This window comes from Centrocercus urophasianus, unplaced genomic scaffold (assembly GCF_019232065.1).
Source record: "Centrocercus urophasianus isolate 14NV4802_14NV808 unplaced genomic scaffold, USGS_Curo_1.0 seq_13, whole genome shotgun sequence".
Lineage (NCBI taxonomy): Eukaryota > Metazoa > Chordata > Aves > Galliformes > Phasianidae > Centrocercus > Centrocercus urophasianus.
The window spans coordinates 36,402,277-36,418,050 of record NW_024884475.1 but is presented as its reverse complement, the minus strand read 5'-3'; the positions used below and the strand labels follow the sequence as shown (position 1 = coordinate 36,418,050).

The 15,774-nt window shown below is 38.7% G+C and overlaps 1 protein-coding gene across 1 annotated transcript in view; it reads right to left on the bottom strand.

The window, feature by feature from the left end:
• Positions 1–15,774, bottom strand: part of ADAD1 (adenosine deaminase domain containing 1) — a 98,028-nt gene that overhangs the window by 52,048 nt on the left and 30,206 nt on the right. Inside the window, exons 13-15 of the mRNA XM_042812453.1 lie at positions 8,271–8,433; positions 2,514–2,650; positions 2,236–2,409 (exon numbers count right to left, since the gene is read on the bottom strand). The gene's annotated coding sequence lies outside the window, so the exon portion shown is untranslated. The remainder of the gene's footprint in view (positions 1–2,235; positions 2,410–2,513; positions 2,651–8,270; positions 8,434–15,774) is intronic.

The following is a 15,774-nucleotide window of genomic DNA, read 5'->3' as shown; positions in this document are numbered from 1 at the left end:
CTTTAACATAAGGCTTTAGGCTTCCAGCATGTTTAGAACTATTTGCTAGAGCAGAGGATACACTTTACGGGCATCTGCTCTGCAGTGGAAAAGAACAGAGCCTCTAAAACCAGAGGACTGTGCCTACACTAGAGTAACTCAACTATTTAACCCCACTGAGAAGTTTAGGCACCATTTTTTCCACATCAACCAAGACATTTGGGCATAGATGCTGCTGCGTACATGTATCACAAATCTTTTTCAGATTTAGAACATCTCAAAAATGTTAATTTGTTCTATATAGATATGCTGTATTCTTTCTGTCATTTGTTTACATCTTCATGGATGCATTTTCCCAACAGCTGTGGATTGTACACTGCTCTTGCTTTTCACTTTTACTGATGATCCATGCTGTAAAAGGTGCAATGCTGAAAGTGAACATTTCCTACTCGAACATCCTTCTCCAAGCTATGATCTGAATTGCTGTACTGCCACCTGTTGATAACTGTGACAAAATGTTTTGCTATACACTGGAAATAATACTTATTTTCTTCTCATTTAATTTTCCTTTTTTCTGCTTACACATCTGAAGACTTCCCAGTATCCTTTTCTTGTCCAATTGCATTACCACTGTAAGACCATGAAGTATATGTTTAAAAAACCCAGAGTGAAGACAACCAAAAAAATTACTTCAAAAGCAGTTCCTGTTTTCTAGACTTCAGAGATGTTAAAAAACACCAAATATGAGGCTTTGGTTCAACTCATACAGGATAATCTGTTTTTTTCTTATGGAAGTTTTGTTTCTGAAGCTTGCATGTTTCCAGCATATCTGTTGTGTAATTCTTGAACAACTTGTAGTGACAACTTACATAGGATGAAAGGCTTACAAGAGTAGATAAAAATTCTGAAGGAATGAGAGGATGAATACTGATGGCAAGGGAATACAAAGTCACTCAGAAAACTGAAAGATGAAACTTGAGATAAATCACCTGAAACCACACACAATACTGCCAACATACAAATGTTTTGTGGCTGGATTAAGGTTTATATTCCTTTGGATAAGAGCATCTTCAAAGGGTTTACTACATTTTAGCTTGTGTACATGCATTTCACATCATCAGCTGGTTTCTTTTTCTAATGAAATTGAATTAACTCAAGTCTGGCTGAAAGATAAACACTTGGCGTTTGTCCTGATGCTGACTTGCACACTCAAGAAGTAAAGAATTCAGCAGTGAAGCAGATAGGACTGCAGCTATGTGTAATCCAGTTGGTCCTTGGACAGTAACATTGCCAGGTATGTCAGAGACAATGACCTATAATGAATATCTTCAAAACTTTTTATGGAGCAAAGCTGATTACAACATATATTTATATGATGTAGAAAGAGAATACAGATTAAGTTCTCAAAACTCACTGCTGATACCAATTTGCCAACAGATTAACAGTCAAAGATAATTTACAACAACTTCCTCTCCTTATCATCTGTACACCAAGCTTGAAGCTATCCTCATAATTAGGAACTTAATAAAGTTAGCAGTGAATACGCTTGCTGTTCTTATCACTGTCATTAGAAGGGAGTAAGATTACTATTTCTGAATGTATATAATTGCTTATTTATCACACTCTGCCTTTAGGCAACCTGCCATCCTTATGTCCAGCAGTCTTGCCTGTGTTGCTTCATTCACAGCCATGCAAGGGAAACCTGAAAACCTGTTTCATGAACAACCAATTTAGGAATATCAATTCAGGAAAGGCTGCAATCACTTTAACCAATCCCTCGTGCTCATCACCAGCAGAAGCAACTCAGTAACATTGCAAATCTCCACTATTTCCAGTGGATGGCAGTAGGTAACTGCCAGCATCAAAGGGGTTGAGTTTAGTGCAGACCCACACCACTGCACAGGTAAGAGCTTCCAGACACTGACAACAATTCATTTTGCACTGCTAAAAGCTTCCACAATTCAGTCATCTGGCCAAACAATGAGAAACATGGTAAAGCACTACTCAAGCTATCTTGAGCTGCATCATAGCACTTCCAGACACCAGAAGTTGTATTCTGATTACACGACGTGCACACCAGTGAAGGACAGATTGAAGAAAGATTAGAAGGTATCAGAAATAAGCACGGGTTTCAAACAAGGGGAATAACATAGACATTTTAAATGATCTTACAACAAAGAGACATAAGTTGCATTTCTTTCTCTTAGTATTTTTCATGTTCTCAGTGTTAAGTTATAAGACTGCAGAAAAACTCACCTTGCTGTGGCTTGGTCTGTGCAAACATAGGCTCTTCCCAGCACAGACTTGCATGGTCCTTCTGATCTGAAGCATCTTTAACAGCTTCCATCTGTTTGGCATGGGACTCTCTCCTTTCCACTCAGCATGTAAGCTGACCATATGTTTCTTGTGACACAGGGCCTCAGGCACTCACTGTACACGGCAGTATCTCATGTCACCTTTTCAGCAGTAACTATTAATGCCAGTAAAAGGTGTGCAGTGGCAGCTGGAGATGATAGGCAGAGCATTGCACCTACCCAGAGATTTCTGCCATCCAGCAGGAGATGGCCCTGCTATGGTACCAATGACTTCTCTTCAGCTGTTATCTGATGAAGTGGGAACCAGGACTTCTGAGTAGTCAAGGAGGCAGACAGGATGTCAACGCTAATTTTCCCTTTGGAGAGAAAATATGGGTCATTAATCAGCTTTGACCCACACTCTAACACTGCTTCAACATCTTGTGATTGCAGTGCATGACCTGGTCAGCTACCAGAAGACAACTTTTGGACTTCTTTTGATCAGGACTGCACTAAGACTCTGTTAAGATCTCTAGAGAAGGATGTGCAATGAACAGTTCACACAAAAGCCTTGTTTCTCCCATGTTTCTGCAGAGTTCTCGTCTCCGCAGGACTCTCCAAGTCCTGCAGAGACCCTTACACCTGACACATTGCCCTGCAAAGAGTACACTGGTGCCTATTCATTATTGTCATTAGCATGCCATTCAGTGATCATCCTTTCAAGCTGATCAATGCATAGATTGGTGCCCTTCAGAGACAGACTTTGTTACTTTTAGAAATTCAAGTGATTATAGCAAACAAAATATTTTTATGCATATAGATCATAGAATCGTAAGGTTGGAAAGGACCTACAAGATCATCTAGTCCAACCACCCTCCCATTACCATTGCTACCACAAGCCACTGAACCATATCTTGCAGCTCCTCATCCAGGCATCTCTTGAACACTGCCAAGGACAGTAACTCCACCACCTCCCTGGGCAGCCATTCCAGTGCCTGACCACTCTCTGAGAGAGAAAGTCCTTCCTTATGTCCAACCTAAACTTCCTCTGGTACAACTTGTGACCATTTCCTCAGGTAGATGTTAATTCCATGAAATATTTTTTTATGTTTTTTCTAAGGCACAGTTCTTCTTTTCAAAGACCAAAGTTACTGTTCTTGAGCAGATTACATTTACTCAGGCATCCACTAATTCTTTTTTTTTTTCCTCATAACATCTATGTGTTTTCCCAGTTTCCTAGATTCTCTGTGGAACCTCTTTAGAACACTGGCTTCTTATTTATCACTGTTCAATCCACACATAGCATGGCATCTTCAAGAGAGAGGTTATACCTGCTAGTCAGCAATTCAAATATTTTAGAACTCCTGGGTGAACACTGCCAGCAGCCTGCTACTGTTTGTTTTAAACTTTGCCTCCAAAACACTTTCTTAACCTCTTCAGTTCCAAAGGACTTTTCAACAATTTCTTCATGAGAAAAGTTACCAACATTCTTACTTTATTCCAAACAGAACCTTTTCACTTCTTGTATACAAGTAATTAGCTAGCTTGTTTTTGATAGTCTTGTTTATCAGTCTTATTTTTTTTTAATTATATATATATTTGATCATTATTTTACAGCATTCTTGGCATTCTTGGTCCTGTTACGTTTAAAATAAGACTTAGTATTAATTTTAATGATGTTTTCTCAAATTGTTGTACGACCCTTTCCATCCTTACTTAAAACCTTAAACCAAATATAGAATCACAGAATTGTAGGGGTTGGAAGGGACCTCTGGAGGTCATTGAGTTCAACCTCCCAGCTAAAGCAGGTTCCCTATGGTAGGTTACACAGGAAAGCATCCAGGTGGCTTTTGAACACTTTCAGGGAGGGAGATTCCACAACCTCTCGAGGCAGTATGTTTCAGTGCTCCAACACCCTCACAGCAAAGAAGACAGTGAGAGAGAAAGCAAGAATGAAGGTGTTTTATACAACAACAAGCTGAACAGAGGTCAGTACCAGCAAGGAGTGAAGCACACAATAATATATGAGGTTAGCACATCTAGCATTTCATCAAATTGGGTGGCACTGACTTTTTATGTAAGTAAACAGACCAGTGTAAAGACCAGATCATAGCACAAGAGGGCACCAGGCAACTGAAAACAGTACACAGAACTCCCCACCTCAATTTTTTAAAGAAATAAATCTCTCAAATCCCTAAATGTAGGGAATTAATGTTCAGAAAGATTTACTGGATCAAGCAATAGCGTTCTCATTCCTGAGAAATAATTAACGATCAAAAATTATAAAGTTGGCTTTTTCAATACAAAAGAAGATAATTTAGGATACAATTACCTCTTTGAATGTAAATCCAACATTTACCTGCAATGGCCTTAGTTCAGTGGAACAGATCAAATCAGTCCTGAAGATAGTTATTTTAGATTAAGAGGATAATGTCTGCACTGATAGTATTAACTGCAATTGGTAAAAAATAAGGATAAGGAAGAGTATTAGAATAAATTAGTAAATCTTAGTTTATGCATCAGGCGTTTCTAAAGCATACTAGCATTCTGCTTGAGGAGTTCATAAACACCTCATCTAATCATTACTATTATTATCCCTTTCTTTATAAACAGGTAAGTAAGTCAGGCACAAAGTCATGACAGTTTTGCCAAAACTACATATAAGCTCCATCAGAGGCACACAGTAAAGCAAAATGAAGCTAATGGATTCATTCTAGTCACCTTTGTCAGACAGGTACAAGCATGACACAGAGTATCTACATTCTTCCTAATGATTCACATAGTATTTATGAATCCTTTTCCCAAAAGGATTACACTTCATAGTCAGACAAGGTGCACTTGTTAATGCCAGGGCCATTTTTAAAATTCAGGTAGAATATACAATATTTGCAAGGCAGTAAGCAGGAATTTTCTACAAAGTTTTGCTCCGTACTGTATTCATTACCTCTCTTTCCAGCACTGCTTAGTAAGTGGAGTATATAAAAACACAAGTAAATCCAGACAACTCAGAAACATCTGGCTTACCTGCTAATAGCACAGTGAAGTTTTAAGACAGTCTGTTGCTGTCTCCTTGCTGTGTTTTCTTTGTCCAGAGATAGTTTTTCAGTTCAAATATTATTTATTATTCAAATATTACTTTGTTCCCTCTTCCTACATTAATCTCTTTCCCAACCCTATTTATCCTCTCCCCCTTAACACTTTCAACTTCTCTTTCATCTATCCTCCTTCTCTCCTTTAGATGAAGCCAGTTTAATGGTGCATGACATCCACAACTATTTTGGATTAACACAAGGAAAGTCAAAGTATTGGTAAATCTTGCCCTACCATACAACAGGTCATTTATTTCCAGTTCCCTCTGCACTTCGCTTTTTATAGAAGGTGAAAATACCACATTTTGTCAAGGAAGCACAGCCAGTCCAGTCAGCACACAGCACGGATGACAAAAGGAGCAATAGGGCAGGAAGTGGTGGAGGGCTCAATGCTCAGCATAGCTCCATGGTGGCACCAAACCAATCCAGGGTGTGCCTTTCCATGGCACAGCATGGCTGCCCTCCAGGTGAGGAGCAGGCAGCCTTTCCTTATCATTCCCTATGGACTTGCTTACTCCATATTTTTCCTTGAATTCTCATTTCTTCTCACATGCTCTTTTAGACAGCTGCTATGTTCTACCCTCCCCCAACCCCACACCCCCTGACAAATGCCCCATATACAAAGTTCAGCATCAGAAATTCTTTTTTTCCCTACCACCATCCAGTCTTCTCTCTCTTCACTCAATCCCAATCCTTCACCTTAGCTGGCAATTGTATCTTCATATCTGCTCTTCAAACCTGAAGTGAGTCAGGTTAAAAACAGCCTTGGCCCTTCTGTCGAAACAACTGAGTATTCGGGGGAATATTATTATCACTGATCCTTTCCATTATCAGATTTACACCATGGCACTACCAACAGCTAAATAAGTACCAAGTACCAATGCAATGTGGTAGAAACTACTTTTTACGGCATTAAAACTACCGGGTGCTTATTGATTGCTTCAGACTCCTTTTTCACCCGTGTTTCACTGGAACTGGGCTGGCTTAATCCAATCCCAGTTCTGCTCCCATTAGCAATCCTCAAACAGTTGCATTTTTGAGGGGGAGCTTACCTGAAGAGACAAGTTACGTTTGATCTGTATCAGTTCTCTGACCCAGACAGGTGCACTGCACAAATTCATGAAGCAATATGATGGCACAGGCAACCAGAGGAAGTGAACAAGAATCATGCATCAAGATAATAAGCCCACTCAGCTCAAGGAGCACAATCTTGTCCTCCTTCAGCATGAATGTTCTTCACTACAGTAAGACTTTCCTCAAAAACATTTTTACAGGGCAAACTCAGAAGTAGAACAGGCTGGGAATTTTTTAGTGAAATGTTTTTCCACTGGAGGATAATAAATCTACTGAAACTGAAACATTTCAACTTTCACTGAAACGATTTGACAAATCTTTCAACAATAACCATTTCCCAGGTCCAGAATTGAACTTCTGTGAAAAAAACAAGACAATGTGCACCAGAGCAGACTACTGGTTTCTGGTGTGGGCATTTGACAGGAAAGTGAATGCTGGAGCTGGGTCCCATCCCCACTCTGCTTGATTTGACTTCTGTATTCGGACATGCCCCACCAACATCCCAGAGGAGGTACTTACTTAACAGGCTGTTGACAGACATGGATAATTCTCCTTTTTTCTTTAAATTAAAACTGTTGAAAGTTTGCAACTTCATTTCAGTGTGACATAGGGAAAAAAGGTCAAAACTGAAAAAATAACATTTTTGTAAGATGGAAAAATATTTTTCAGCTTGTTCTACCTAATTCTCATAAGCTTTCTCTCAGGGTTGAGACAATGCCCTGGCAAATTTCCCAGTCTGATGCATGCACCTTATTTACCCTTTAAGCAAAATCCAGTGGGCGGCATAATTACAAAAGTCAGATGAAGAACAGCAGAGGTATACTGCAGAAACAGTAAATCCCATTATGGAATAAAGGAAACTGTAGGCTGAAAAGTCAATAGGAGAACCAAAATGGATAATAATCTCATTAAAACTTCTCCCTCTACAGAAGTTTCCATATGAGTATCAATCAATCAATAACCCATTTCACAATCAAAAGCACCCAAGGTGTTTTCCCAGCCTCCACATATGTCCTTATTTTCCACCAAGATGGAGCACCAACACAGCTAACTCACTTAAGTGAAACTGCTCTGCATCAAGTTAGTTATCAGCAGCCACATGACACTGGATATCTCATGCCCTGTTTTTGAGTTAAAGAGTGATTACTTATGCTTTGAAATGCATCTTAAACTCCTTTGAACTTTGGACAAATATGAAGCTCCAAATACATGTATTTCATTATTTTAATCATAATATATGATTAAAATTGTGGTCCTTTCTGTTGTTCTGTTTCAATATTGTATGAAAAATGATCCAGACATACATGAGCTACGAAACGCCACACAGCTCACATATGTGCAGCATAAATGTGCTTCAACCCCTATTAGTCCTAGAGATGTGTGATTAAACAATTTATGTAAATGTGCCATATATCACTTGTCATGGGCATGCTCTTTTACTGCCCATCCAACAGGCAATACTGAATAATTAGAGAGCATCTAATTAGAAAGCATGGGCATTGGAATCAGTGATCTCTGGTGGTCCCTTCCAACCCCTAAAATCCTGTGATTCTGTGATCTCAAAGAGCTAGGACAGTGACATTAAATAAACAGGAAAAATAATATTGTATAACTTCATGAAGCTGGCAGTATTTTACTCATTATATAGTTAGTGCCATTTGCTAAACGGCATTCTTCTTATGAGCACCGTCACCAGTGGAAAAGGATTATAAAAGATCAGGAGCATGCTAAACCTCTGTTACTGAAAGCACAAGGAACTGAGCTGAATGAGAACTGCAGGTGCTTCACGCCACTAAGGGATCACAGAGATTAAAATTCTGCATAAAACACATACCCATATTCAGCAGACAGATGAGGAAGCACCAGCAGGTGGTGCCCCAGAACAGGTACCACACGAAACTCCTTCGGTTTGCTGAGCTCCACACCAGAGCGAAGCCTCGGCCGAAATGGCTTCCTCTGCAGAAGCTTCTGCAAGGTGCTCTTACCAGCTCACGTCCCTGAAAATCAGGAGGCGATCATTTCAGTTTCCATAATTATCAATTTCCAAAGTACCCATTCCCTTAATGAAAAAAACACCCCAAACTTTTATTTAAAAAATTAATCACAGGAAAAACTTACAAAGAGCACAAATCCTTTACAAGAAATCCTTCAGAGAATATGACTAATGTACCTGTACTTATAAAATATTATAAAACACTGAGTCAAAGCCTACTCATTTCATTTGTTGTTTTCACAAACTTACAATCATTTTCTGGATGGAAAAAATATAAGACTAGTTTCTGAATACAAGTGAAAGTCCTTTCACTTCTACTTAGAATTCAGGATTCTCAAAAGCACTGCGGTATGAGAGGCCCCACACATCCCTTTTGGCTACAGCAGCAAGAGAAATGCTCTTCAGCACACTGCATGGTGCGACTGATGCTCTCCTAAATCTAGAGAGCTTGATCATGCTCTAAGCAAGCTTGAGCTTTTCCATCTGCTTCTAATAATGCACAGAGAATGTCCAGATGCACGTAGACTTAAAATGAATGCTGGGGTCTTTGCATGTATATATTGTGTCAAAAGGAGCAAACTGTTTTTAGTGTCAGCCACTGCTTGTGTGTATGCAAAAGCATTGGTCACTCTTCCTCAACCCTTTGCTAACACCCCATCACCTGTCCCAGTATGCTCTCCTCCACACCTAGAGCTAGCTCATGTTCTCTTCTCCAGCTCCATTAAGCTCAAGGAACGCTACAAGTAACATTTGAGTATCTTGCTTTTCAACTCAATGGACTCCAAAAAAGCAGAATATAACTTTTTCTTGGTGCTAAACCATTTCTGGAGATAGAGCTACTGAAAAGGACAACAAAAAAGAAGTTACAATATTTAGGAGCTTAAAAGGTTTTTGTCTTATAGGCTACTTAAAAACACTGTTTTAAATACTATAAACTTAAATATAAAGCATTCAACTTTTTTTTTTTTATTGTATTGCTAAAAATATCAAAACAAAATATGTCATTTTTTTCTAGGGTTTCTTCCTAAAAGTTTTTCTGATGATTCATTCAAATAGTTGTAAGGAAAAATGAACACAACTTTGAAATAATACAATATTTTTCTCTGTCCTTATTTTTGGAAGTGGCAGATCCACTCTTGTTTGCCCTATCAACTGTATGTCACCACAGACAAACCAAACAGTTGTCCAGCAGGACCAAGAAATTAGATACACTTCATACAACAGCAACAAAGATTTTATAATAGATGAACTTCAGCTTTTCAAGCCAAACAATGTACAAGCAGCAAAGTCCTAGGCAGCCAAAATCAGTGTCATATAACAGAAATATTGGGTAATAATTCAGTTATAATTAAGTAGAAGCACTGTTCACTGAAACATACTTAGGATTTCCTCATAGCACCAACATACTGAAAAGAATTGCTATCATTATTTCATGTATAATTAAAGACACCTGCAGTTTAAGTTAGCTGCACTAGGTTAAGCAGTAATTCAATGGCACAAGAGGCAACAAAACCCAAATATTGCTATGAAACTTACATTACCAAATCTTCCCATTCCAAGTTCCCAAACTCCAACTTAATGGAGTTGGAGAAGATAACAAGAGCTAGCTCTAGCTGTGGAGGAGAGCAGACTGGGACGGGTAATGAGGTGTGTTAGCAAAGAGTTGAGGAAGAGTGACCAATCCTTTTGCACTCCCATAGTCTGCTGCTATGCTGTTTCAATGTTGCTTACTTAATATGAAAATTAATTGGTCTTTTCCTTCAGTTTAAAACTTAGTTTAAACTCCAGTTTAAAACTGGAATTTCCCTGTGTAACAGGGAATTTAAAAAACTTCACAGAATCACAGAATGGCCAGGGTTGGAAGGGACCTCAAGGATCATGAAAGCTCCAGCCCCCTGCCACATGCAGGGCCACCAACCTCCCCATTTAATACTGGACCAGGCTGCCCAGGGCCCCATCCAAACTGGCCTTGAACACCTCCACGGACGGGGCATCCACAACCTCTCTGGGCAGCCTGTTCCAGCACCTCACCACTGTCTCTGTAAAGAACTTTCCCCTGACATCCAACCTAAATCTCCCCTCCCTCAACTTAAAACCATTTCCCCTTATCCTGCAGTTATCTACCCTTGTAAAGAGTTGATTCCCCTCCTGTTGGTAGGCTCCCTTTAGGTATTGAAAGGCTGCAGTGAGGTCACCCCGCAGCCTTCTTTTCTCCAGGCTGGACAAGCCCAACTTCCTATTTGTAGAAACACGCTTGCTTCCATACAAATGGTAAAACAGCAGGACCAGTATGGTAACATGTTCAACCTCAGAGACTACTGGCATATTACGGATTTTGCTGCTGGCATTTCAGAAGCTCTTTTCACCTATGTCTTTCAAATTCTACAGGAAAAAAGCACCACCTAATCTTCTTTGTAAAATGCACTATGATTTATAATCAACACTGCTGTTCAAATCTTAGTTATTATCTCAAGAATATTGTATCAAGTTATTATATCAAGAAGCTATGAAATCTACCTGAATAACATAAACAGATCATATAATATTAATGTTGAACTATGTGACAATAAACACACTTCCTTTAAAAAAGTTTTTTTCAGGCACAGTGCTACAGTATTAGTGCGCCAGTTGGTTTTTTCCCCTCACCATCATCCATTGGTTACCTCACAGAAAAAATTACCTCTTTTCACTTTTGCAGTTTCCAGTTTTAATATTAAATTAGACAGCCTGTTATTTTAAGCTCCCCACAAGTAAAAGAATAATCTCTGGATAGAGGCGAGCGCAAAATTTAACACGTCTACACATTTAATAATATTAAAGATGCTTTTGCTAACATCTGTGTTGAGTATTTAAGCTTCCTGTTTAACACTGGAAATTTGTCTCCCCCAGAATTTGGTTTCACTCTTGGTTTTTCTCTTAGGCATTTAAATAGAATCTTCTATCATTTTTGTTTGGTCACACACTAAGGTATTTGGAGGCACAGTAATAAAACTGCTCTCTGAGAAAAATTGTAAAACATAACATAGCTCATAAAACATTCTTCCAGTTTCTCTGAATGTGGAATCTGAACATAAAGACTTTCACAGATTTCAGACTATGTTATTGTTCAAGCAGTAACTGAAAAATTAAGTCTCAAAGACAAATTTAACAAAGGGATTTTCCCCTTCTTTCCTAGGCAGTACCCACATGTACAATAGATGCTAGCAGTCAATTACACACTCCCTAGTTCCAACTCTCAGTAAATCACAGGATTTGAAGTAAAAAAAACAGAACCAAAGACAACCCAGCCACCTACTTGCAAGGAAGATTTACAAGTTTCCTTGCTAGGACTAGGGTCTGACTCGTGGATTGTTGTTTTTTTTTCTCCCCTTTTCCTAATCTACAACTACACAGAATCTCCCACACAACAAATCAAGAAAAACAGAGTAAATTCAATAGCTATTAGTGAGCTAGTGAACTACTTATCAGCACACAAGTAACACAGAAGCCACTGATAAGAATTTACATGGGAAAAAAAAGTCAGCGTTAAGGAAAATCATTGTAATAGAAAGCACACTAAAAGTAATGTAATTAACAGAAGACCTAGGCTGGGAAGGTGGCTGTAATGCCTTTCTAGCCAATAGCATCTGTACGAGCTACTGCTATGTCAGTCTGAGAAAGCCTGCCAAGGAGCTGAAGATAAATACATACATATGGTTGAAAAGGCACATTTATGGGCAAACTCAGCATGAGAGAAACTTACAGCACTCCCAGCACAGTGTTATTCTCCATACATGTAAAATCAAGCAAGCATTCCCAGTAGACAAACAACAATCTCACACTCAAGACAGTGTTGCTGTGGAAGAGGTTTGGTAGGCAGGCTAAAAAACACCACCTTCTTTTCTCTACCTTCACTGCAAGCTGTAAGGTACAAACAGGACAATCAACCACATTCTAGACGTGGTTTGCAAACCAGGGGGTAAAGGTAATGAAGTACTAAGATTTCCTTAGGAACAAAAGGAAACTTCATCTGTAGCAGTAGATTTTTTTCATAAAACTACTTACTACTACCATTAAAGCCCAAGTGCGTTATTTTATCACCAATTCCAGGGGGGGGGGGAAGAGGGGGGAGAGAATCAGAGTCAAAATTAAGATATATTTCTATGGTAGTTATAAGGTTATACATCAGAATGAAGCAAAATGCTAATGCAAAGTACTTCTTTGTTCCTATGAGATCTGAACTAGGACTGGATTATTCAGAAGGAGGCATAAAGTTCTCACAAAACGTAGTGGTGAAATTTCATTTTCATTTATTCATGAGGAAAATTGAAGAAGGGCTCAACAACTTCCCCAGGTAACAGGGAAGGCAATCTAATTGAGAGAATGACAACATGGGAGTTTCTAAACCACATCCCTGCTTAAAATCACATTTCACCTCACCAGGCAATCCTACAAAAACCTGTCAGGATTGGACAGAAAGGAAGAAATTACTGTATAGTCATCTAGGAGAAGTGTTAGACTACATGCCTAACTGAACAGGCACGAGAGGAAAAACCCTGAATTACCACAAGCAGGGATATACCATACACTACAGGGGAAACCCCTGTGTTCTATATATGAATTGCTTTTGTTAATAATGAAAATATGACCTAAACCACAAATGGTATTCTGCATTTATTCTGACAAACATTTTAATTAAAAAGGTAGAAAACGAGGGGTCACACTGGTTATTCTTCTTGCACTGTATCTCAACTTCAGACTTGCCACATTAGGTTTGTGAGGTACCTGCAGATCCATTTTTAGCATGGAAAGACAATACAGTATTTGAAATAAGCATTCTAAACAAAACAGTATTTTAGACCGTTTTCTTTGTGTTTAACTCAAGCAAGAATGAAAAGCAACCAGCCAAACAATAAAACAAACCACAACATCCTTCAGTGTACTAGAGCTACCTTCATTACTTGAATCAGCCCCTGGTCCTTCCCTCATTCACTTTTTTCTTGCCTCACATTTGGTTGTGAAGCCACAAGAACCACCTCACCTCATAAAAGTCCTTGAACACAGGGTCCTCACTGTGATCCCTACATGCCACCATGACTTAAGTTGTAAAGTATAAGCAACATGAAGGAGAGTATCGTAAGAATTGTTATTATTATTATTATTTCAAATAGTGCAGGAACATAGCTGCAGGGAAAACCTAGTCTCTACATGTTATGGTGCTTACTATGAATCAAGTGTCGATTGTATCTTCAGAAAATGTAGCCTCTATGATGAAACAAACCTATGTCCACTGTCTTCTTAAAACATCTCACTTGCATACTGCACACCATACTCTAAATGAATCTTATGAAATTGGTCATTAAATAGAATCATAGAATCACAGAATCCTTAGAGTTAGAAGGGACCTTTAAAGATCATCCAGTCCAACTGCCCTGCAATTAAAAGTGACACACAGCTAAATCAGGTTGCCCAGGGCCTTATCCAGCATCGCCTTGAAAGTCTTCAGGGATGAGGCGTCAACCACATCTCTGGGCAACATGTTCCAGTGCCTCACCACCTTCCTGTAAAAGACTTTTTCATTACACCCAATCTAAATTTACCCTCTAAGCCTGAAGCCATTTCCCCTTGTTCTATCATCATAGACCCTGCTGAAGAGTCTGTGCCCTTCTTTCCATTAACTCCCCTATAGATATTAAAACTAATCAGGTCACCTCAGAACCTTCTCTTCTCCAGGCTAGACAGCTGCACCTCTTTCAGTCTGTCAAGACCAAGGGAGATCTGCAACAGTGTTTCATTTCACAAGCAAATGTATGAAATTTTAAGTACTGAAAGATTCAAGGAATCTCTACCTGAAATTTGATTCAAATTTTCTTTTAAATGCTATTTCTATTTAAATGCTATTACTGTTATCTCATATGGCATCAACTTGAATTTACCAAAATAATAGGTTTTCTCAATGAAACTAGCAGCTCAGTTGAAATTTCAGTTTAAAAAGAGGGAAGACAGTAAGTAGACTTGTCATAAATTTTGAAAGGTTGAAGCCTCAACTGGTATTTTCAAAGAAATGCTATTTTTCATTTGGGAAAAAAATGCAAAACATACTAATCAACTACCACGATCTATGATTAGATTGAGTCCCTTCCAACTCAGAATAGTCTACAATTCTATCTGGACACTTTGTACTCAGGATATTCTATGATTCTGCGACCTTTTGTAAACACGTCACAGCATTTCAAAAAACACACAGTGGAGACCATACAGCTCTCTGTTACACAGTATTTTCTAGAGAAGTTGAGTCACATTTGTTAAGTCATCGTCCACATGAAGCAGAATCACAATTGCTCTAACATGACAGTCACTTCTAATGCTTTTGGCAGCTACTGAAGTAAGAAATTTGGCATAAGATTTACAAAAACGGAAGAAAGTAGGTGCAGTATTAGGACAAATCATAAAAGTCAATAGCTCTTTTTCAAATCTCCACAGAGATAACATTGAAAAGATTGAAAAAAAACTTTTGAAGAACTATGTACAACAAAAAGTACTACAGAGATTTGTCATTAAAATAATAGCAAACATCTTCCAAGAGTCTAACGACATGACATACATGTTTTTTTCCTACAGCCTCAGACTTAAACAAAGGCAATGAACAGACAAATATGGTACCCGTTTCAAGCACTCTGTACCTGTGTAATTATTCTATGTGAAATCCTGAAGTGTCTGAAAGAAGTGCATCCTACTTCTATATTCAGTATTAATTTTTTGCATCAGATCACAGCCTTCTGTTTTACCATTTTTGTACAGGTGAAAGGTATATTTACAATATCAGCTTACTGTTTTTCCCCCACGCTACTCTCCTGTCTCAGGTTTACATCTGCTGCAATGTCACCTTTCAGGAAGCATCACCCTAACATCTGGATATAAACGTCAGGTCCATTCCATCGGGATGTCAGCTCATGCCACAGAGAAAACCATGATAAGGTAATTACAGTTTAGTAAGCTCTAATCATCTTCATACTGATAGTGACACGTACTCTCTGTAGTTAAAAACAGAACTTAACTGATCAAACATTCACTGTTCCTCACTCTACTTCATGGATGCCAGGCTATAATGGGTGTTGTATACTACTAACACTTTACAGCAAATTTAAAAGACATTTTTCTTAAAAGTTTTAAAACTCAACAGGTACAAAATGACATGTTCAAGGCACTCTCTGCTCCTACTCACTTATATGAAAGCCTGTGTACTAAGAGAACACTTACTTGGGTCTGAATGGGGCGAGAGAGCACAATGCTTACTCTCTCAAGTATTTGGTTATGGAATATATGACTGAAGTTGCTATGATGCATTTGACACCAACAAATCACT